Source organism: Ambystoma mexicanum, chromosome 5q (genome assembly GCF_040938575.1).
Source record: "Ambystoma mexicanum isolate Mex_15411 chromosome 5q, UKY_AmexF1_1, whole genome shotgun sequence".
Lineage (NCBI taxonomy): Eukaryota > Metazoa > Chordata > Amphibia > Caudata > Ambystomatidae > Ambystoma > Ambystoma mexicanum.
Window position 1 is genome coordinate 648,413,785 of NC_090933.1, and position 22,461 is coordinate 648,436,245.

A 22,461-nucleotide genomic window follows, 5' to 3' on the forward strand; every position below is an offset into this window, starting at 1 on the left:
CTTGTTGCCAAGAAGCTAAAGTGCCGCCTTGCCCCGTGCTGAAAATGTGCGGAATGGAAGCTAACAGCTGAACTATCCTGACATATCATTTCTTGAACACTTTTCCTTTGCGTACATTGTAATCCCTCACCATTTTGTATTTAGAAGTAAGGATTGGCAATAAGTTTATTATTGGCCCTTTTATTTTGACAGACTCCACTAGGACTGCGTTATTATTAGTTGATGGTTGTATCTTGCTCTCATCCTTAGATTTAGGTTTAGATAGGTGTTTTCCCAACCCATTGAAGGTCAATAAACACCCTTGAACTGTGATCACTTGTGTCTGTCTTCACTGTTTGAAACCATACCTTCCTTGCATGTGGTGTTAGAAGTGGGATGTGACTCAATTGAGACAAATTGGGGGACCCTAAAATTCCAGAAACCTAGCCACAGAGCATCAGATCCCTCTACCACAACAAAAAAATCCATAGGCTTTGACATTTTTAGTAGCAGAGATACTATTGTCCCTCCAGGGAAAAGAGGGATGGTTCCCACAAACTTAGTCCCAATACCCCCTAAGGGTTGTTATATAAGACTGGCCCCAAAATCTGGCCTATCCTGGAAGTTTGGTCTGGATGTTTTAGCAGGCGTCATAGATCCTGACTTCTGGGGAGACGTAAAGGTTCTCCTACAGAATCTTGGCTATACTCCATTTGAAATACATCATGGGGACACAATTGTGCAGGGGATTCTTGAGAAGGCTCTATTTCCCCATTTTAAGGAAGAAAGTAAACCAGACGAAATAGAGAGGTAGCTTAGGCCTTGGAAAGTCTGACCAACCATTAATCACTGAGGCAAAGAGGGAAGAAGAACCTACCATCCTTCCAAATTTAGCCTACGTCCAGAGAAATGATCCACCCCTCGCAGAGGCTGTTGTACAGATGATTCCTGGGGGAGAAGGACAAAAAGGGGAAGCCCCTTTTTCTTCCTGAAAAAGGGATTACTGTATAGAAAGGAAACCTCCAGAGAAGGTCTAAGTAAGTGTTACGCTCACCTGGTCTCTGCGGAGGCATTGGGGCACGGTTGCAGCCCTCCCGGGGGTGAGGTCGCTTGGGTCTGACTTCGCCCTCTGCGCTTATGTGATGACTGGTGGTAATAGATGATGCTGCTTGGGACTGCTCCTGCGTGGAGAATAGGGGGCGTGAGTATGCCAGCTTGTGTGCCTGATCCCCTTCCAGACCCCTTCTTCCAAACCGTGGTACCCATGGTATGCGCTGTCCCTGGAAAGCTCACCTGTTGATTAGTGTTGGCGAGCAGTCCGTCCTGCTGCTTCTGGCAGGGGCGCTTGTATGATCTGGACCGAGTTCCTTCACTGGTCTCTTGCACGTGGTAGTCCAGTCCTGCTGCGACTAAGCCACTATACTTCGGTAAGTTTTCCTGTTTGCCTTTGTCTTTCCTTGTCTGTTTTTGTTGTATTGTAAAGTTTGTTGTCTTGTATTGCTGTCCGTTCCACTTTTGATGTTTGATCTTTTGCTTTCTTCCCTTGCAGGTGATGTTGCCGGCCCAGCAGAGGCTGCGGAGCTCAAGGCGGCAGCCAGAGGGAATGAGGAACGAAGCTGCAGCGGTACAGTAGCTGGTAAGTTGTTAACTAGGGGGCGCGCAGCGTTCAAATGCGGCGCAGCCCTAGAACGGATGTTCTAACCTTGTCTTTCTTCTTCTTCACAGGGTCCGAGTTTGTGGATGCAGAGTGCGGTGCTGCAGCATTGGGATCAAGATCACTGGATGTCAGGAGATGAGTCTGCAGATGATGTCAAGTTTAAGAACTTCCTCCCCCTCCTCCTCACCTGGCTCCTCAGAGGTATACTCTATTGGGATGGTCTTGGTCTTCTTTCGTTCCTTCCAGGTAGTGGGAGTCACTTTCTTGGGTGTCCTGATCTTCTTTTCGTGAAAGTAGGGTCTGGCCCCTCCGGAGGCCACCTTGGCAGAGAAAGAACCCTAACCGCGGGGAACCCCGGGGGGCCAGCCCTAAATCCAGGGGAAAAGCAGAAAGGCGGAAAAAACCCTGTATGTTCAGATGGGTTCAATTGGCTGTAATTCTCTTCCTTGAAGACCGGAAGGCAGCTGGCGTTGGTAGAATTCAAGGGAATGTTTGTTTGTGGCAATATATATCCTTAGAGTTAGGACAGGAGTTTGATGAATTGCTGGAAATGGAGGCTCCAAAAAATAGAAAGGAGCCAAAGAGAAATCTGATAGAGAAGGTGACAAGGAAGTGGTATAGAGAGACAGTCAGAGCTAGTAGCAAGTACAGTACTAGAAGCAATAAGGTAAGATGACAGGAAGATGCTTACGGAGCGGAAGACTGCTCAGTAAACGGAAATGAGGTGCCGGGACCGGCTGCAGAAATAGCAAGGGCGTTGTAAACAAAGTAACCCTTAGCAAAAGGTAAGGCAAGAAGACAGGAATCCTGGAAGAGTATCCAAACAAACATAGGAATAGAACCGGACAGAAAAGGAGGATGCGAGGAAGTAGAAAAGTAGGAAGTAAGAAACAATAAACAAGGCAGGAATGTCAGGAGGCAGTGAAGGATAGCAACGGTAGAGGACTCGGGAGTAGCCGGGAAATAGAGGTAACAAAAGGCAGCGGGAAGTAGACAATCCGACGAGGGAAGAGGCAAGTGAAAATCACGGACGAAGTTTCCTCATGAACCATAGCGTTGGTAAACAGATACAACGCGTCCGTTGGTGGGAGGAGTCAGCATATAAGGACTCGTCTGCCATCTTGGGTGAGGACTGAAACGCGTGTACGGCGATCAATGCCTCCAGCGTTTCCAGACCCTCAAATCCGAGTTCCTGACAGATGAAGCGATTAAGCACCGGTTTCCTGGAGGTGAGTATGCAGGAGAACGCCTGGTTTCAAAGGTAAGAAAACTGGTCCAAGCGGCGGTGAGCATCAAGTTTGCACACGAGTGCACAGTAACACGAAGCACCGGCCTTAAGGATGGAGCAGCTTATATAGCTGAGCTTCTAAAGCCACACCCACCAGGTTCAGCCTGCCTGCCACACCGTGCCACACCCGATGAGTCAGCACATGTAGACCAGGCCTAGGGAGCCACTCCCGATGAGTCAGCACATGCGGATGATCTCTGGAATAAAGGCTTTCAGCTCCTGGAAAGGCCTTGTAAAATAAAAGCACTCCTGCATTGAAATAAAATGTTCCTGCTCACATCTCTATATGAGCCTGGTGCCAAAGGCGCCAGGACTGAGTCCAGCCAGGGTCCCTGTGTTTATGGGTCCCAAAAGGACATAAGTGAGTCAAGTGACCCATTGCCCCCATCACTAGATGGTGTGGTTTTTGGTTCTGGGGCCTGTGGCCATGACAGTAAGGTGCAATTAGTAATCCCCAAATCCCACTGTAAAATCGTGTTAGAGATTGCACATTCTCATTTGACACAGACACACTTACGACAATCCAAGACCCAGGCTCACATTAGTGGGAAGTTCTACTGGCCTGGCATCCATGCAGAAATCAAGAACTTTATCCAAACATGTGAGATATGCCAGAAAACCAGTGCACATATCCCCTTACCTGCCCCTCTGAATCCCCTAGCCATCATCGAGGTCCCTTTCTCCTGAATTGGGATGGACATCATTGGGCCATTGGAAACCTCTAGACTGGGTAATGAATATGTCCTTGTAATCGTTGATTACGCTACCCCGATACCCAGACGTGTTCCCTTTGTGGAACAATACAACCCAACAAATCTTAAAACACTGTTTATTATTCTTTTCTAGGGTTGGTTCACCAAGGAAATTCTAACGGAACAGGGATCTAATTTTATGAGCAAACTTATGTCAAGTCAAGGAATTACTACATATCTACACTTTAAGAACTTCAGTTTACCACCTCCAAATGGACGGGCTGGTTGAGAGATTCAATAAAACCCTTAAAATGATTTTGAGAAAATTGTTGGATCACGATGGAACGGACTGGAGAGTATCATCCCCATGGCCCTGTTTGCAGTGAGTAAAACCCCACAGGCTTCCACTGGTTTCTCTCCCTTTGAACTACTTTACCGTAGAGAACCAAGAGATGTCCTAGACATGCTCAGAGAGACTTGTGAAGAAAGGCAAGAGGCACCTATTCCCCTTACACAAACAGCTACTCAATTACGAGAGCATATGAACCTTGTTCGAAATCTCATTCACACTCACATGGAAAAAGCTCAGGCCCAACAAAAGTCCACCTATGACAAGAAAATAAATGTAAAGATCTTTTTAGTAGGACAACCTTCTCGATGCCCCTAGGACTATTCCAATTTAAAGTCCTCCCTTTTGGCCTACATGGGGCCCCAGCCACTTTCCAACAGTTTATGTACAGGATATTACAGTCCTATTCCGATTTCTGTGGGGCTTATATTGACGACATGGTCATTTACAGCAGGACTTGGGAAGATCATCTCTTCCGCCTGTATACCATCATGAGAACCCTCAGAGTGGCCAATCCATCCAAATGTAATCTGTCCCAATCAGCCATGAAATACCTCAGCTTCTTTGCAGGGAATGGCAGTGTCCAGCCCCAACGAGAAAAAGTAAAAGCCGTCCTAGATACCCCCACACCTAACACCTAAAAGAGATCGCAGGGCGCTCGTAGGATTGATTGGTTATTATTGTAGGTTAATTCCTATTTTTTTTGATAAAACAGCTAGATTACGCGATAAATTAAAGAACACTGAACCCCAGAAGCTTCATTGGACCGATGAGGATGACATATGCTACAATCACTTAAAACAAACCTTGTGCTAGAACCCAATCCTACAAGTGGTAGATTTTTCAAAGGAGTTTGTGTTACAAACTGATGCCTCTCTCACAGGGTTAAGAGCAGTTTTATCACGGATTTGTGATGGATTAGAACATCCTATCCTATACTAGTCAAAAACTCTTCCCTCGTGAAAAGAACTACTCGGTATTGGAGTTAGAGGCCCTTGCCACCAAATGAGCCATCACTCATCTAAGATACTACCTTTTGGGGAGAAAGTTCACCCTTGTCACAAACCATTCCCGTGAGTACGGATAAGCCAATGAAAGGACTTTAACCCTCGAGTCATGCGATGGTTCTTAGACCTGCAACCCTACTGTTTCACTGTGGAACACCGAAAAGGCAAAGACCCAAGGAAAGTTGATTTCCTTTCCTGGTTTCTCTGTGAAATGGATGCAGTTACATCGCATGGGGGAAGGGTGTGTGAGAAACCAGGTGTCTCACCCGCTAGTCTCCGCAGATCTCTCTCTCTCAGGTGGCCAGGGCAGGTCATCGCCTTTGGTTACAGACCTTGTGGGTCGACCAGTGCGGGAGATCACCTGGGTGAGGGGTCCTCAGGGAGTGGGACACCGGATGTTGAGACACGATATCTCTCTCTTCCCTGTAAACCCTTGATCCCATCCTACCTGATGGGATATTTAGAAACTCAAACCTCCCTCCCCCCTTTTCCAGCATGAACATTTTCTCATGGACAGCCCACTCTGGGAGAAAACAGACTCACACACGATCAGTGTACATGACCTTTCTATGGTCAGGCAATCATCGACAATTACTCACACCTGACTTCCATTACACTTCCCCACACGGATAAAAGCTGTCACGATGCGGCCCTGGAGGCTGTTTAAAAGATGGAGGCTCTCTTAGGACCCTCTAGTAGGTTAGTGTAACGTACAAGTCTTTTTTGGTTCTGGGCTTTTTAAGGAGGCCACGCCCCCAACAAGTCGTGTTGCAACTCGCTATCGTTTGTTTACCTAACTTTCTATAGTGTTGCAGTGCCTACCCGCAAGTGTTTTCAGCGAGACTTTTCGCTCTTTTTCTTTCCCCTTCCTTAGTTGCCCTGCTGTTTTGTCCTTCCTGGGATTTCCTCCGTCGCCAGGAACACGTTTCTTTCTCTGCTCCTCTGTGTGCTTGGTGCTAGTTCCGGTTGCAGAATTTACTACTGTGTCATTTCTTTTACAGTGCTGACTGCCTATCTCTCCTTTCATTTTGCATTCTGGTTCGGATAGTGCTTTCTCTTGTTTCCTCTTTTGCAATGGTGCTCCTTATCCTCGGAGCACCATAGCAGTTTTCCATCATTTGTCACTCTGTTCCACTTGCTTTCTCTCCCTTTCGCTTTCTCGCTCCATCTCTCATTTCTTCTCTTTCTCTCGCTCGTTCTTATCCATTTGCTTCCTTCTTTCTCTCATCCACCCGATCACTCTCTCTCTCTCTCTCTCTTTCCTGCTGAGTCTGAACCCCGGTCTTTATAGTTCGGATTCCTTACCAAGATCTATCACAGTGTTTACACCATTTCGGTTAGAGTCCTTTATCATTATATCTGCTCCAGAACCCTTCAAGGATCCTTGGCAGCTACAGGTCTTCTTCCACACGTACCGGCAGAGTCTTGGCCTCATCAAAGGAATCTCTGTGGTTCTGGCCCTCATCTATGGGACTATTCACCATGACTCCAGTACCCGCCAGTCTACCAGTCTACTCCAGATTTGTTCTGCAATCAATCCTACAAATTAACAGGGTTTTTTTTCTGCCTCAATAGGCTTTATCCCTGCTGTAAGGGACTGGCTCCTCTGGGTTCCCCTGACTGCCTGTCCAAACCACAGTCAAGGTGGCCTCGGGTGGAGACCGTCCCTACCTCTACGAACGAAAGAGGGGAAAAAGGATTCAAAGACAGAGGACAAATCAGAAGATACCAAGGAAGATAGAAGGAGAAGACAGTAGACATCCCTTCAGGATAGCTCCTTAAAGGGCTCAGGCGAGGAGGCTCAGGGGGAGGTAACATCAGATTCTGACAAAGGCGTAGCACGAGAGCACACTCTGAGCGAGGCAAAGCACACAAAGTTACAGCAGTTTCGAGTTGGCAGTTGAACGAGGGGAGAAAGACAGCCAGGTACGAGAGGTTAGTGAGAGGGGTAACACCCTTGACCTCGTTGACAGGAAGCTATACTTTCAAGAAACCTTCAAGGCAGAAAACGTAAGACCAGGAAACAAGGCTTAAGAATCCTGCGTTGTGTGTCAGAGGTATTGAGGGTCCTCCCGCGTTGCTGACCAAGTGGGGGAGAAGAAGCAGACGTTGTGGCATCGTCCTTGGCTCAAGAACAAAGAAGCAACAGAGAACAACACAGCCAGTGATTTGGGGAGACGGGTCTTTGTTGCAGATAAAGTTGCAAGCGGCAACATTGTAAAGTAAGCACTGGAAGGAACATTGTTAAATGTGTGGGATGAAAGACGCGATTGAAGCTAAATTGCTGGTGAATATTTGAACATTAGAATAAAGGATACAGTACCATTGCCAGAGTGGTACGGCACTGTGAACGTGCTTAATCGAAGGTCCCTGTACAGTATCTTGACGAAAGGAAATGAAAGCAGAAGATCAATGTAAAGTGTAAATTGTGTGAAGTGAATCGAAGTGGTCCTGCGCCGGTTTAAGCAAAACCCATTGCACATTCGAAAGTCTTTGATTCTAGTACCAAGAGGGGATCTGAGCCCGAATGAGGGAGACCAAACTGTGAACACTGCAGAAAAGGGGTCTCAGCCCGGACGAAGAGGACCCGTGATTCGAGCCCAAAGCAGGGTGACCAGTCTTCAACTTGTGAAAGTGAAACCTTGACAAAGGAAAGGAACTTTTGTGTTTTGTTTGCTACATTAGGCTTTCTGCATTAAGAGACGGTCATTGCGAGAGAGACTTTGGCGCAAGGCCCTGATGCCTATGTGTTGAACTGTTACCTTGTGGCCAAGAAGCTAGAGTGTGTTTGAAGCTTGCACATGCCGCCTTGCCCCGTGCTGAAAACATGGTGAAGGAAAGCTAACTGCTCAACTATCCTGATATATCATTTCTTGAACACTTTTCTTTTGCGTACATTGTTATCCCAGACCATTTTGTATTTAGAAGTAAGGATTGGCAATAGGTTTATTAGTATAGGCCCTTTTATTTTGACAGACTCCACTAGGACTGCGTTATTGATTTTGATGGTCGTAGCTTGTTCCCATCCTTAGATTTAGGTTTAGATAGGCGTTTTACCAACCCATTCAAGTTGAATAAACACCCTTGAACTGTGATCACTTGTGTCCGTCTTCACTGTTTAATACCATGACTTCCTTACAGAGCCCAGATATGTTTTAGACATGTTAAAAGAGACCTGGGAAGAGAGGGAGAGAGCCACTGTTGGATTATCCCAAATGGCCCAAAAATTGAAAGAACAGATGGCAGCCGTTAGGAAAATAGTTTATTTAAATATGATAAAGGCACAAGAACAACAAAAGGAATGTTATAATCAGAAACCAGTAATGAGATATTTTTCTATTCGGCAAAAGGTATTAGTCCTCCTTCCTTCATCTGACAATAAGATGTTGTCCCAGACGCGCATGGACCTTACGAATTAATTGAACAGATGGAACCTTATAATTATAAAATCTCACAGCTGGACAGGAAAATTAAAACACATAAATTTCATATCAATCTTCTGAAAGAATGCAAAGAACATATATGACAATGCATTACTTACCGTAAAAGCATTTCTGATGGTTGTATATGCTTAGATTCACATGCTGTGCATAGGTCCGACATCCAGTGGTCACTGCGGAGTATTGCATTTTGTTTTTCGTAGTCGAAAAAGGGGACGTCGACAAGGCGTGTCTGTAACACTATCCCTATAGTGACGTGCGTTGTACCCACAATCCCTCACGCGTCGAGGTCACTCTGTTTGTATTTTTCTGCCCTGAGGGAGCCTTCTAGACGTGAGTGAGTACAGAAAAGAGAGAAATATAGAAAAGGATGTCTATGTTCCTTCCATCCGAGCAGGGAGGAAGGGTGGGCGCATGTGAATCTAAGCAGATACAACCATCAGAAATGCTTTTACGGTAAGTAATGCATTGTCTTCTGATGTTTGTTAATCTGCTTAGAATCACATGCTGTGCATAGACTAGCGAGCAGTACCCGGAGTTGGCGGTGTGTTATGAGAAGGAACAGTAGAGAAAAGATGTCTTAATACTGCCTGTCCCACCTGGGAGTCAGATCTAGAGTGTGCATCTAGACAGTAGTGTTTTGTAAAGGTATGCACAGAACTCCAGGTAGCCGCTTTGCAGATGGACTCAAGGGGAACATTTGCAATGAACGCTATGGAAGCCCCAGTGCCTCGAGTGGAATGTGCTCTTGGCTTGAAGGGTAGTACTCTCTTAGCAAGAGTGTAACAGAGAGTGATGCATTGAACAATCCATCTAGATATAGTGGACTTTGAAACTGCATCTCCTTCTCTTCCTGCTGCCACAGAGACAAAGAACTGATTAGTCTTTCTCAGTGGTCTGGTTCTTTCCATGTAGAACATGACAGCTCTGCGTACATCTAGTGTATGCAGACTTTTTTCTCCCAAGCTGGAAGGGTTTTGAAAGAACGTTGGTAGTTCTATTGACTGGTTTACATGAAATTTTGAGATGAATTTTGATGCAAACCTTGGGTGTGTGCGTAGAACCACCTTATCCTTGTGAACTGTTACAAAGGGGTCTAGTACAGAAAGAGCCTGTAGTTCACTTACTCTCCTAATGGAGGTGATAGCTATTAGGAAAGCAGTCTTAAGAGTGAGGTCTTTAAGAGTTGCCTTGTGCATGGGTTCGAAAGGAGGGCCCATGAGTCTAGAAAGTACCACATTTAAGTCCCATCCGGGAGCTGGGTTAGCTATCGGAGGGTGTATTCTCTTTACCCCCTCCATGAAGGCCTTGGTAACTGGTATCTTCCACCACAACACTTTAAGTTGGGAAGTGGTGTATGCAGAAAGTGCCGCTAGGTGGACTTTAATGGAATTGAACACTAGACCTGAATCCAGTAAATGGGTCAAGTACAGAACAATGTTAGTGGGAGAGCAGTCAAACGGGGTTGATGCTCTTACCTCTACACCAGATGACAAATCTTTTCCACTTGCTAGAATAGCAGTGGCGAGTATTAGGTTTTCTGGCTTCCCTGAGGATGTCCATACATCTCTGCGGGAGTTGTAAATGTCCAAATTCTATGATCTCAGGAGCCAGGCTGCTAAGTTCATGGTCTGAGGGCATGGATGCAGTGTCCTGCCCTTGTCCTGTGACAGCATGTTTTACGGGCAGGGAAGTTTCACTGGGGGAGATAGGGACATCTCCATCAAGTGAGCGAACCATGGCTGCCGGGCCCACATTGGGGCCACTAGTATCATGGTAACCTGCTCCTGGTGCATCTTGTGCACCACTTTGTTGAGAAGGGGAGTCGGGGGAAAGGCGTAAACAAATTTCCCTGACCATTGAATCGACAGACCGTTCCCCTTGGACTGGTTCTGGGGGTACCTGGAGGCATAACTTTGGCATTGTGAGTTCTCCAGAGTTGCGAACAGGTCTATTTCCGGGAATCCCCATTGCGTGAAGACGTCTAAGACGATGTCTTCGTGCAATTGCCATTCGTACTCTTCGGGCAGGGGGAAGTCTCTGCTGAGTTTGTCTGCTAGCAGATTGAGTTCCCCTGGTACATGTTGTGATAGTAGGAACATGTTGTGTTTGAGAGCCCACTTCCATATATTCTGGGACAGCTTGGACAGTCCTGGAGAGTGAGTGCCCCCTTGCTTGTTGAGGTAGTACATGGCTGTGGTGCTGTCTGTGAGGACCATCACTGTCTTTCCTTGTAAGTGTTCCTGAAAGGCTTTCAGTGCTTTGAACACCGCTAGTAGTTCCAGCAGGTTTATATGCTTGGATGCTTAGCTCGGAGTCCACACTCCGTGAGCAGTCTGATGGGATAGGTGAGCCCCCCATCCTGTAAGGGATGCGTCTGTGGTTAGAGTGGCTTCCACTGCGGGTGTGGCAAAAGTTTTCCCTTATAACAGGTTTTCTTTTGTCCACCACCGTAGCGAGAGAACCAAGGCCTGCGAGACCACCACTAGATCGTCCCATTGTCCGCTGGCCTGACACCACTGGCTGTAGAGCCACTCTTGCATTGGGCGCATGCGCAGGCGCGCGTGAGGTACCAAATAAATACATGACGCCATCATCCCTAGCAAGCGCATTGCTTTGCGTACCGTCACCTCTCGACCTGCCACATAATGGGGGATCTGAAACAGCATGTTTTGGACCCTCTCGTTGGAGGGGAAGACGAGGCCGTCCTTTGTTCGAATTAGAGCCCCTAGGAATTGTTTGATTTGGCTGGGGTCTAAGCTGGACTTCTTTTCGTTGATGGAGAAGCCCAGTTGGGACAAAAGGTCTACGGTCTTTTGGGTATTGGAGAAGCATGTTTCGTACGAATCCCCTGTTATGAGCCAGTCGTCGAGGGTATACCGGGATGGATAACCTGCGCAGGTGGGCCGCTGCCACTGCCAGTACTTTTGTGAATACCCTTGGTGCAGATGCTATCCCGAAGGGTAGTACTCTTTACTGGTAGTGTTTGTTCTCTATCTTGAACCTGCGGTATTTTCTGTACGCTGGCAACATTAAAATATGAAAGTATGCATCTTTCATGTCTAGTGTTGTCATGTAATCCCCCTGTGATAACAGTGGGATTACTTCCTGCAAGGTCACCATACGAAACTTTTGGGGTTTGACAAACTTGTTCGCTGGGCGCAGATCTAATACAGGGTGCATGGTTAAGTCCTTTTTGGGTACAAGGAATTACACTGAATAAATACCTTCTGTTACCTGAGATAGGGGGACAGCCTCTATAGCTTCTTTTTTCAGTAGCTCTTCTACTTCTTGAAGAAGAATAGTGAGGTGTTCCGGTGTCATGCGTCGGTTCCGTGGGGGTCTGTACTTCGGGAAACCGTTGAATTCGATGCAGTATTCGTGGGCTATGGTGGATAATACCCAGCGGTCTGACGATATTCCCTCCCATGCTGAAAGGAACGATGTTAGCCGGCCCCCGACCGGTGATGCATGGGAGGGGACCCGAATCTTCGGGTCATTTGTTGGTATTGGGCGCGGAACCTTTGGGGCTGGAGCCGCGACCTCTTCCTTTGCCATGGCGTTGGCCTCTTTGACTGAACTGGGTGTTGTTACCCTGGTTAGAGGTCCAGTTGGTAGCAGAGTAAAATTGCTGTTGGTTTTGCTGCTGTCGTTGGCCACGAAAGGAGCGTCTATTGCCATAGCTGCGTCTGTTAGGGGGGCCTAGAAATTTGGTCAAGAGTCTTGATGGTATCAAACTCTTTCTTCGCATGTTCTAGGGCCTCATCAACTGCTTTCCCAAACAGATGTGTTTGTTCTATGGGCTTATTTATCAGGGAAGCCTGGGTTTCCGGCTTAAATCCCGAATTGCGCAGCCAGACATGGCATTTGAGAAGTATTCCCTGAACCAGGGAACGGCCAGTCGTCTCTGCGGCATCTAAGGAGTTCTTTACGATGCCCTGGTTTACAAGAGTTCCCTCTGAGATTATAGCTAACAGGCGTGAACGCAGGGGTTCTGGTGCGTCCTCTGCTTCGCTGCGCAGCTTGCTCCACTGTGCATCTTCGTAGCTAGCTAGTAGGGAATTGTTATTTGCAATCCTAGTTGAGAAGGCGGCGGAGGTCGTGATTCTCTTCCCAAGTGCATAGAGCTTCTTGCCCTCTTTGTCAGGTGGTGCCTCACTAGTGGATAGTGGTACCCCCGCACTTTTTCTTGTATTAGTAACTACGAGGGAGTCCGGAATAGAATGTCCTCTGATGTACAAAGGGTCAGAGGACGAAGGGCTGAAGAGCTTTTCTATCCGAGGGTTGACCCCTCTGACTAAGGCCGGATTGGAAAGGGAAGGAGTTATTCTTCTCTTTATAGAAGCCAGGAGCGGAATAGACTGACTAACAGGGGCTTTTTCTTTAATAACTTTCTCTACAAAGTCTATGTCAGGAAGAGTCTCCCCTGTTTCTATTTCAAAATGCGCTGCTGCCTTGCGCAATAGTGCATTAAGTGAAGGTTGGTCATCTATGGGAGAGGTGTTTCCAATAGGTGAATCCTTGGGAGGAGAAGGGTGAAAGACATCAGGGTCTGAGTGCACTGATGGGGATTGCCAAGGCTGCACTGATGGGGATTGCCAGGGCTGCGAGGTAGCTGTAGCTTCTTCAAAAGCTCCTGCACTAGTGTAAGGATCTTCTTCAAACCCCTATTCCTCATGTTCTTCCTCTCCACCCAAACACTCCTCATCTTCCTGGAGGTATTGCTCCTCTTCAGTGAGGTCATATGCGTCTGTAGAAGGGGGAAACAGCCTAGGAATCTTGACCCTAGGGTCATCCTGGGGCCATTCTCTTGGTCTTTTGGGTGTGGATGGGTTTTGGCTTCCCAAAAACATTTCCATTTTCTCCATACAAGAATGGAGTCTTTCAAGGGTCTCATGGGGGACCCCTGAATAGTCTAGAGGGGGAAATCAGTGTCTTCACCTTCAAAATGCTTAGAACGCTCCCACAACGTCGAAGAAAGGTTTCCGTCGCCCTCTGAAAAGCCCTCCAGTAGTTCAGAAGTGCCCTTAGATGAAGGGGGCAGTTCCTGGCTACTCTTGCGCTTTTTCGGCGTTTCCATAGCTTTTTGTGCGGTATTCGATGTTTGTTTCATCGTCCGCTTACGTTTGTCTTCGGAAACAATTCTCGCCAGGCTCTCGACAACGAGTTTGTCAGTAGAGGGCTCTGGTGTCGACGTTGCCTGCGTTACGCGTTGTTCCTCGACGGCCGCTCTATGGAGCGTTACGTCGGATGATTTTGAGGTAGCGCCCGTGTTTGATGAAAGCCCAATCACTGGTCGCGGCTGCGTTTGCGGGTGGGGCTTGAGACCCTTACGGTCTGAGGTAGACGCCCGAGTGCCCTGCGTCCCCTTCGGCGCTGATGGATCCTTCGTCTTCGACGAAGAAGAGCCGTGGGTTGTGTGCTTAGGCCTATGGGGTCTATGTGCGTCCTTGTCGCCGGGGTGTTCATCCCCATAAGCAGGGCGTGAGCCGAGCCCGTCGGGGCTGGGGAGGGACGTCGAGGAGCGCGAGCGCTCCTTCTGGGGGTTAATGACTTCCGTAACGGACGTCGAGTTATCACCCTCCTCGTCACTTTCTGTAACAGCGGCGGCGGGTGGGGAAACTGACTTCGACATAGCGTAGTCTGCCGACCTCTTAACTTTTCGTTCTTTAAGAGTTCTTGGTTTCAAGAGCTTACAGGCTGCGCAGCTGTCCTCCTTATGATCGAGGGGCAAGCAACGATTACAGAGCTTGTGTTTGTCCTTCCAAGTGTATTTGCCCCTACAGCGTGGGCAAAACTTAAAAGGTGTCCTCTCCATAGCTGAGGCAATAATAACTGGTGATAACAACCCCAAGGGAAAGATAGGGGAGAAAGAAAGACATTCTCAAAGAGAAGATAAAAGTTCGAACCCCCACTCTCCCTACTGTATGTTGGCCGGCGAGGCCAGGCCACGTGTTCGGCAGCGCCGAAGGATCTCCTCCGTCTCTTCCCTCCATCGAAAACTTGCTCGGCGGAGAAACAGCTTCACAGCTAACGTCGAGGGGAGGGATCTTTAACAATATAATAAGTATAATTAAGATCCGAGGTCCGTAGTAAGTATTTGCAATGTCTCTCTAGGAGCTCCGCGTAAGGCGACCAGAAGCTGGGCGGAAAAAAACAATCTGAGGGACCTCGACGCGTGAGGGATTGTGGGTACAACGCACGTCACTATAGGGATAGTGTTACAAACACGCCTTGTCGACGTCCCCTTTTTCGACTACAAAAAACAAAATGCAATACTCCGCAGTGACCACTGGATGTCGGACCTATGCACAGCATGTGATTCTAAGCAGATTAACAAACATCAGAAGTAAAGATACTTCCATCATGTTTACTAGTTTACCATCAGAAGGAAATCAGGAGAATCAAGAGAGTGTTAGAGTGTTTCCTTTAGTTTGTTTCAGGCAGGGATATCCTCGTCAGGGTAGGGATAGTGATGCGTTTATACAACCTTTATATTTAATAAAGTGGCTAAAGTTGAAAACTCTTTACAAAGTGCCTGCCTCACATTTCTAACCCCTCACACTGTACACCATGGGTGAGTATGGCCTACATGCTCTGCTTCATATCCAGTTATAATTTTGAAAAAAAAGTTTCTAAACACAAAACTTTCTAATACAAATTTTCGAGAAAAAAAAATGTTAAAAACATGTTTTTAATGTTAAAGGGTTTAGTTTAGTTTTGTATAGTAAAATAAGTGTTTTTTAAAAAAAATGGTGGCTTGGGGGGACCCCCCATTAAAAAAAAAGAATAAAAAGAAAAGCATTCTAAACATTTTTTTTCGATGCTTTGTTGTGGAAACTTTTGTATTTCGAAACATTAACTGTCGAAAAAGTCACTATAAACCCTCTGCTTCACCTCCTCCTGGCTGTTGCGGGGTAGTAGGTTGGGGAGGCTGATGGGATTCTTGCGGATGGGGCTAGGCGGTCGTCTGATCGACTGCTTAGGGAGAGGCTTGGAGAGCAGGCTGATGGGCTGCCTGGGAAAGCATCTGTGAGTCGGTCTGCTGGGCTGCCTGGGAATGCGGCTAGGGGACAGGTTGATGTGTTTCCGGGAGAGTTAGCTGAGGGGCAGACTTATGGGGCGCCAGGGGAGGCAGATTGGGGGCAGGCTGATGGGCTGACTGCTGGGGGAACTGCTGTTGTTTTAAAAACATGTTTTAATTGTAATTCGGTTTTAAAATAAACCTTACACACATATAGATAAAACACATATATACAAACAATATAAAATCAATACATGAAGAAGTGTGAAGGTCTCATTCAAAAATCTATACAGTTCTAAAATTAAGGATACACTGTTCCCTTGCATTAAACGAGACCATGGCAATTCGCCCACCAAGGATGACTGTGCAGACCCATACAGATTAAAATATAACATTCTTAAATTAGTAACTGGACAATAAACAAGTGTTTTTTTTTAAACTTTTTTTTATTGGCATTTCAAATTTTAAACAGTAACAATAACAATTCCCTTCCCCCTCTTCCCCCCACCTGGGTCACCCGTCCCCACCCAAGGATCGCAGTTCCACTGATTTCCTGAGGTAAACGTTCAGGGTGCTTCAAGTCAAAACTCATAGAATGTCCAACAATCTTAGTTTCTGGGGGCACCATCGTTCCCGATAGTCTTTATGCAGGTAGTTTAAAACCAAGTCCCATTCCGCTCTAAATTTCTTATAGTGCCCTTGCACCAGTAGGTTGCCCACTCTAGCGCTGCCAAGTGCCAGATTTTGGCTACCCCATCGTGCTCACTGGGTATCGAAGATTGCCTCAATTTTTGTGCTATTAATGAGAGAACTCCCATGCTGAGTACCATATAGGCCTTCCTTTGTGACTTTGGCATTGAGGGGTCCAGCACAAAACCCAAGCTTAGCATGACCTCTACACTATCCTTCATCACCTGTGGGCCAAAGATACCCCTCATTTCCTGGATTATCACATCCCAAGTGTCGTTGCACCATAATTATTGTCCACATTTCCCTGATTTGCATGCTTCTCATAAATTTCGGGATACGCTGCCGGCACACTTCCCACCATTGCTCCTCTGAGAGTGGTAGCGGCAGTGTGTCCGTCCATTTTTGCATGTAGGGCCATTGAGGCTGGGTTGATGGCTTTGTAAATATCCTGTATAGATTGCTGACCACTTGCCTGTCACCTGAGTTTGTAAGGAGGTACTTTTCTAAGGGGGCAAAGTCCCTGGCTGCCGCTGATTTCATGTCATGAGAGGTCAGCCAGTGGCGCAGCTGGATGTACTGGTACCTGTCTTCTTCCCTCAACCCCAAAATTTCTTTGCATTCTTGAAAGGATTTCACCTCCTGCCCTGCCATCATGTCCCTTGCCCGAGTAGCACCTGCCTCCTCCCACCTAGTGAAGGCTCCTTTTCCAAGCCCTGGGGTGAACTGGGGATTCTGAATAAGCAGAGTGAACAGTGATGGGAATGAGGAGATCCTCCCCTCCTCTAGCATAGTGGCCCACGTATCTCCCACCAAGGCTGATATACCACTCCTGTGCATATTGGGCAGTCTATCGACCTTTGGTCGCCATAGAACGTCATCCAGGGGGGTGCCCACTACCGCTCTGTCCATCCATCCCCAGATAGAGTTGGGGTTCCCTGTAAACCACTCTCCGATTACCCTTAACTGGGCAGCCCGATAGTACATTTTGAAGTAGGGTACTCCCATTCCACCAGCCTCCACCGGGGAAGTCATAACCCCCCATGAGACCCTCGGTTTCTTCCCCTGCCGTAATGTAATTACGCAGTAGCCTATTGAGACTGTTAAAGAAGCTAGTGGGAATTGCGACGGGGATAGCCTGGAAATAATAAAGCGGCCTGGGGAGAACCACCATGTTAGAAACACTGATGCAGCCTGCCCACGATAGACCAAGATGCCTCCTCTCTGCGAGCCATATCTTGATCGTTCTCAGGAGATGGGGATAATTGGTTTGGTATAGGCCCTCTAAAGACGGCGTCAGGAACACCCCCAGATATGGAAGGGCCCTTTCGCCCGGGGGCGAATTGCCCTATCTCTAACGGGACTTTGGACGTGTCCCCCTGCAATTGTATTATTTCCGATTTCTGTGAGTTGATCTTTAGCCCCGCTAACCTGCCGAAATCCTCTAAGGGGTCTGAAAACTCTCTAATGGAGGTCTCCCAGTCAGTGAGAACCACCAATAGATCATCGAACGAATTAACACCATCATTTTATGGTCTTTCCCTCCGAAGAAGATACCCCTTATACACCTCTCCAGTCTTATTTTGACTAAGAGAGGTTCCAGGAACAAAGCATAGAGTACCAGGGACATGGGGCAACTCTGTCTAGTTCCCCTGCCTATTTCTATCAACTGGGATAGGGACCCGTTGATGGCTATCCTACTTTTCGGGGACCTATAATTGGCTTTAACTAGGCGAAGGAAGACCGGGCCTGAATCCCATCTCCTCCATTGCTGCAAACAAAAAAGACCATTCGACCCGGTCAAACGCCTTTTCAGCATTAAGAGCTAACAAACCCGACCTCAAGTCCATTCAATTTGCTTTCTCAATTAGGTGGATGATATTGTCGAACATTTTCCTCCCCTTAACGAACCCGGTCCGGATGTACTAGTTCCGGGATTATGTCCTGCAGCCTCGTTGTTAGAATTTTGATGAATAGTTTAGCATCTAAATTTATAACGTATAATGTTTAAGCATTGAAAGTGCAAATTCATCCTACACAAAGAGATAATTCCACCTCAGAATTCCAAGAACCTATACGCTCAAAAGTGGGGAGCTGATTGCGTAAATAAACATTTTGTGCCTTATTACATGGAAAAGGTGAATATATTTAGATAATAGCTCCCTTCTCCTAGGGCATTTAGCATATTACGAATATGTTTTGTATGAACCTAATTGGCCCACCATTTCACACCAATCCAATACATATCATTTATGCTTCAGCTTACCAGAATGACCAAAGAGCTCTCCTTCACTAGACTGAATTCTGAAGAGAAGCTTGGACATACGTTCTTTAAAGCTGTTAATAGAAAACAAAGACTGGCTGTACATAATAACACCCAGATTAATGTACCAGGGGTTGGCAGGATGACAGATGATTTTACCATAAGTAGTCTACTGCCTCCATAGAACTTTACAAAGCAAGGAAGTCAAACCAAATTCATGTAGTATCACTGCAGTAGGGAATGATAACGACAATCGTAAAGTTTCTTTCCAAATGACTACTTGCAAAATATCTAAATCGGGGCTGATACCCAGTAAAGTCGAGTCCAGGCCATACAAAATGATAGGGTCACCTCTAGCCAAATAAAAATGGAGTATGGGCAGAAGCGAGTATTTACACAACTTGTGATGTATCCTTTTTACTGAGCAATTTTCCATTTAGATTTAGCCCTCAAACCAACCTTTGTACCAGAGTTGCATAGGGTATTCGATAGACTAAATCCCAATTATCTAAGAGAGGGGACTTTACCCAGTCTTTGGTCACCTATCATCCACACCATGGTTTTAGGTTTTGCTTTAGTGGAGTAGATCATAATTTTGGATTTTTCAACATTGACCAAAAGGTTATTACTGATAGCATCATTTGAAACCATATTTAGCTTCTTCTGGAGCCTGAAGCGGTGGCTTATCAAAGAAAATCAAATCATCATTGAAAGCTACCCAATTCAATTTAAGGTGACCTAGCTTTATAGGGTAAGTAGTGTCAAGAGACCACAAGTTAATACCTAAAAGTGCCTAGAGCACACCTATTTGAGGTAACTAATAATGGTTTAAGGTAATTAGTGTGGTGCGGGGGAGAATACCAACCCTGACACTAGGTTGGATCTAACAATGTGAAAACAGCAGGTGTCCACAAACTTCTGGAACACTCTCATCCCCTGCACACCCTATGCTGATTGTAAATAAAAACAAAATATTTCTAATGTATTTGATATAAGGTTTGGAAAAATAATTTTCAAATGAGCATTTTTCAAACAAGAAAGTCATCATCTGTGTAGATCTTTATATTAAAAAAGGGATATATATACGTATACATATGTACATTCACCATAATAAATTTACAATAACAGGTTCAAAACTGTTACATCTCCGCATAGTTTGCTATTATCAATGAGTGGTACACATTTAATCAGTATGATCAGATTTTTCGGTAGATATTGGCATAATCTGGATTATCCACAATTCACACACATAACATAGCAGTTCATTAATACTAGTCATATATGTTAAGGGTATCCTTGGGTGCCTTTAACTTGACACGTTTCGGGGCAATAATGTCCCCTTCTTCAGAAGTAATCTACCGGCTATTTCCCTTCTCAGTATATCTACAAAGTACAATAATAAATATTTGTAGTTATCAAAACACTGTAACTTCTCTCTCTGTCATGTATTAATGGTGTAATCCTTATAATCACATGGATGTGTGATCTGCTTATACTTTAATGGTGTGCTCTCAAATGGCCAGTCCCAAACCCCCTTTTTTGTGGTAAAAACCACTTTTCTTTCCAAAACGGAAACCAAAAAAAATACATATTAAAAAAAAAAAAAATTCGACCCTTTTGTATTCGATTCTTTTGAGTCGATCCTTTGACTTTCGATCCTTTGGCATTCGATCCTTTAACTGGACACCTTTCAATGGTATATTGGTTATCCTTAATGTATAGTTGCATTTTTAAAGATGTAATAAAATGTTTATAACCTTGTAAACATTTTCTCTTTTTGTGCTTAAAAACCTCCAAAGATGAAACTTGGTCCTGCAATAATTCTCTAAGTAGTCTCCTTTTTTGTTTCTTAGCACAAGCTAGCCTGGCATCATAAATGTGCTTGAACGTTTAAAGCCTAGTAGGTTGACCCTTATCTGTGAGTTTCTTTAAACAGTTTAGTATAGTAGAATTGAAACAATCAACAGAGAAAATATGCTGTGCAAAATTGTCCTCACTTATGAGCTGTCTAATCACGGCCGCAAATTTGCGGCACTTGGTCTCATTCCATTTTACCGTAAGGCCACCCTGGCAGGAGAAACCGAAGCTGTCAAAGGTTGGAAGTCTTGGAAGACAACGGGAAAGTGAAGACAAAAAAGCAGAATTAGATGGTCACTTAGACCAATGTTCCTCCTGCATAATGGTGAACAGAACAATTTTAGGTCTTAGGATACATACACATGATCAATCCAAGAGGATACAGTGTCTCTCTGCAAACTATACACTTGGGAATCCTGGGGCACTATCTCCGGTGTCCATAAATCCCAGCTATGCATAAAGGAATCCCAAATGAGTCCTATATTATTGTGGCTCATAGAGACCCAGTGTAGATCTGAAGAAAAACCGTTTAGCCTGGTCCCTTCAGCACAATCTGCATTGATGTCCCCCCAATGAAGATGCTATTGGGGTGCCCTTGCTCCAACCAATCATTGATGATCATATCTATAGCTGACTGCAAGATATGATAGGTCATCTCAACGGGATTCCAATACAGATTTATGATCAGTAGCTCAGTTGTCAATCCTTCCAAATACAGGCCCACAGCTAAAAAGAACAGGGAAACGTTTTAAACTCATCAAGATCAAAATGATCGACTGCCATGGTTTACTGCAATAACAAAATGTGATGAAGGTTTTGACTGAGTTAAAAGTCCTGGAGATATTCATAAACCCACACACATTCCACAATAGAAATGTAAGATTTGGATGGTTAAAGGCTAGATGGAAAGTCTTTTGACTTGGTGAACATATTTATTTCTGCAGGCACCATCTTGATTGTGAGATTTATTGGTGAGGTGACACTTTACATTGGTGACTGAATTGGAACTTTTGACAACTATTCCCTCCTTATGTTGAATTTGCTGTGCAGTCGGGGTATTCACAGCCAGCATTTCGGAAGCAGCCAGGAATGAAGGTACTTCAACAGGACTTGAAAATCCAAACAAATCAAAGCCCAGTATTCTAAGTATATTCCACTACTCCCAAACAAGATGGACTATTATGTTCGAGTAAATGTAGATCACCAATGTATTAGTACCACAGGCCGGAAAAGCAACATAGTCGATGTCAACTGTATGTAGTAATCACATTGGGATGCCTGCTCCTTGTTCCCTCCCACCCCCACTCTCTGGCCTGACTCCCTGGGTCCACTACCCTCACCCACTTATGAGGCAAGAAACAATGGGATCATCTTTGACTCCTCTATCTCTCTCTCTCTCCACACCTCACGGACCTTGCCAAGAAGTCCAATTTTCAGCTGCAACTCCTCAGGGGCATTCTACCTTTACTCGCCTTCCCCCAGAAGCTCAACATCTGTAGAGCCATGGTTCTCTCCTTGGCATCAAGCCCAGGAACTGCCTCTCTTCAGCCATAAAATCTCTCCACTGGCAACCGGTGACCGCAAGGATCAAATACAAGACTCTTTGCATCATCGACAAGGCTGTCTGGGGCCTGGGACCTCTTTAGATCCAGCTTTCCCTCCCTAAATACCTCCCGGCCAGAGTCCTTTGGTCTTCTGGCTCCAACTCTCTGCAGGTCAAACGTTTCTCCAAGCAGAGAGTGGGAGGTAGATCCCGTTCATCGGCCGGCTCCTCCTTCTGGTACGGCCTCCCTCCCCCTCAGACTTCAGCCGGATCTTCTTAAGTTCCAGAAACCCCTCAAGACTTTCCTTTTCTCTTCTTCCTTCCCTCTCCCTCTCCCCTGCTTACTCTCCATCTGCCACTGCCAGTGGGGCCTGGTTCCTTCTGAGTCCTACAGGGGAAAGATCACCACTTACCAGGTCCCCCAGCATCCTTTGCCAGCACTTGCCATCAGACTCCCTTCCCCGGACTAGCTCAACTTGGTACTCCCTGCCCACTGCACTCACCCTCCTCCCCCACTTCTCCTGGCACTTGCCTGCCCCCACCCTTGGGGTTACCCCACTCCTGCACTTCTCCTTCTACACCCTCCCCCTTGCATTTACCACATTTACCACCTTGACATGCAGTTGCATGGTAGGATTGTCACATGGCCAAACTAACTTTTTTTTGTTCTACTTT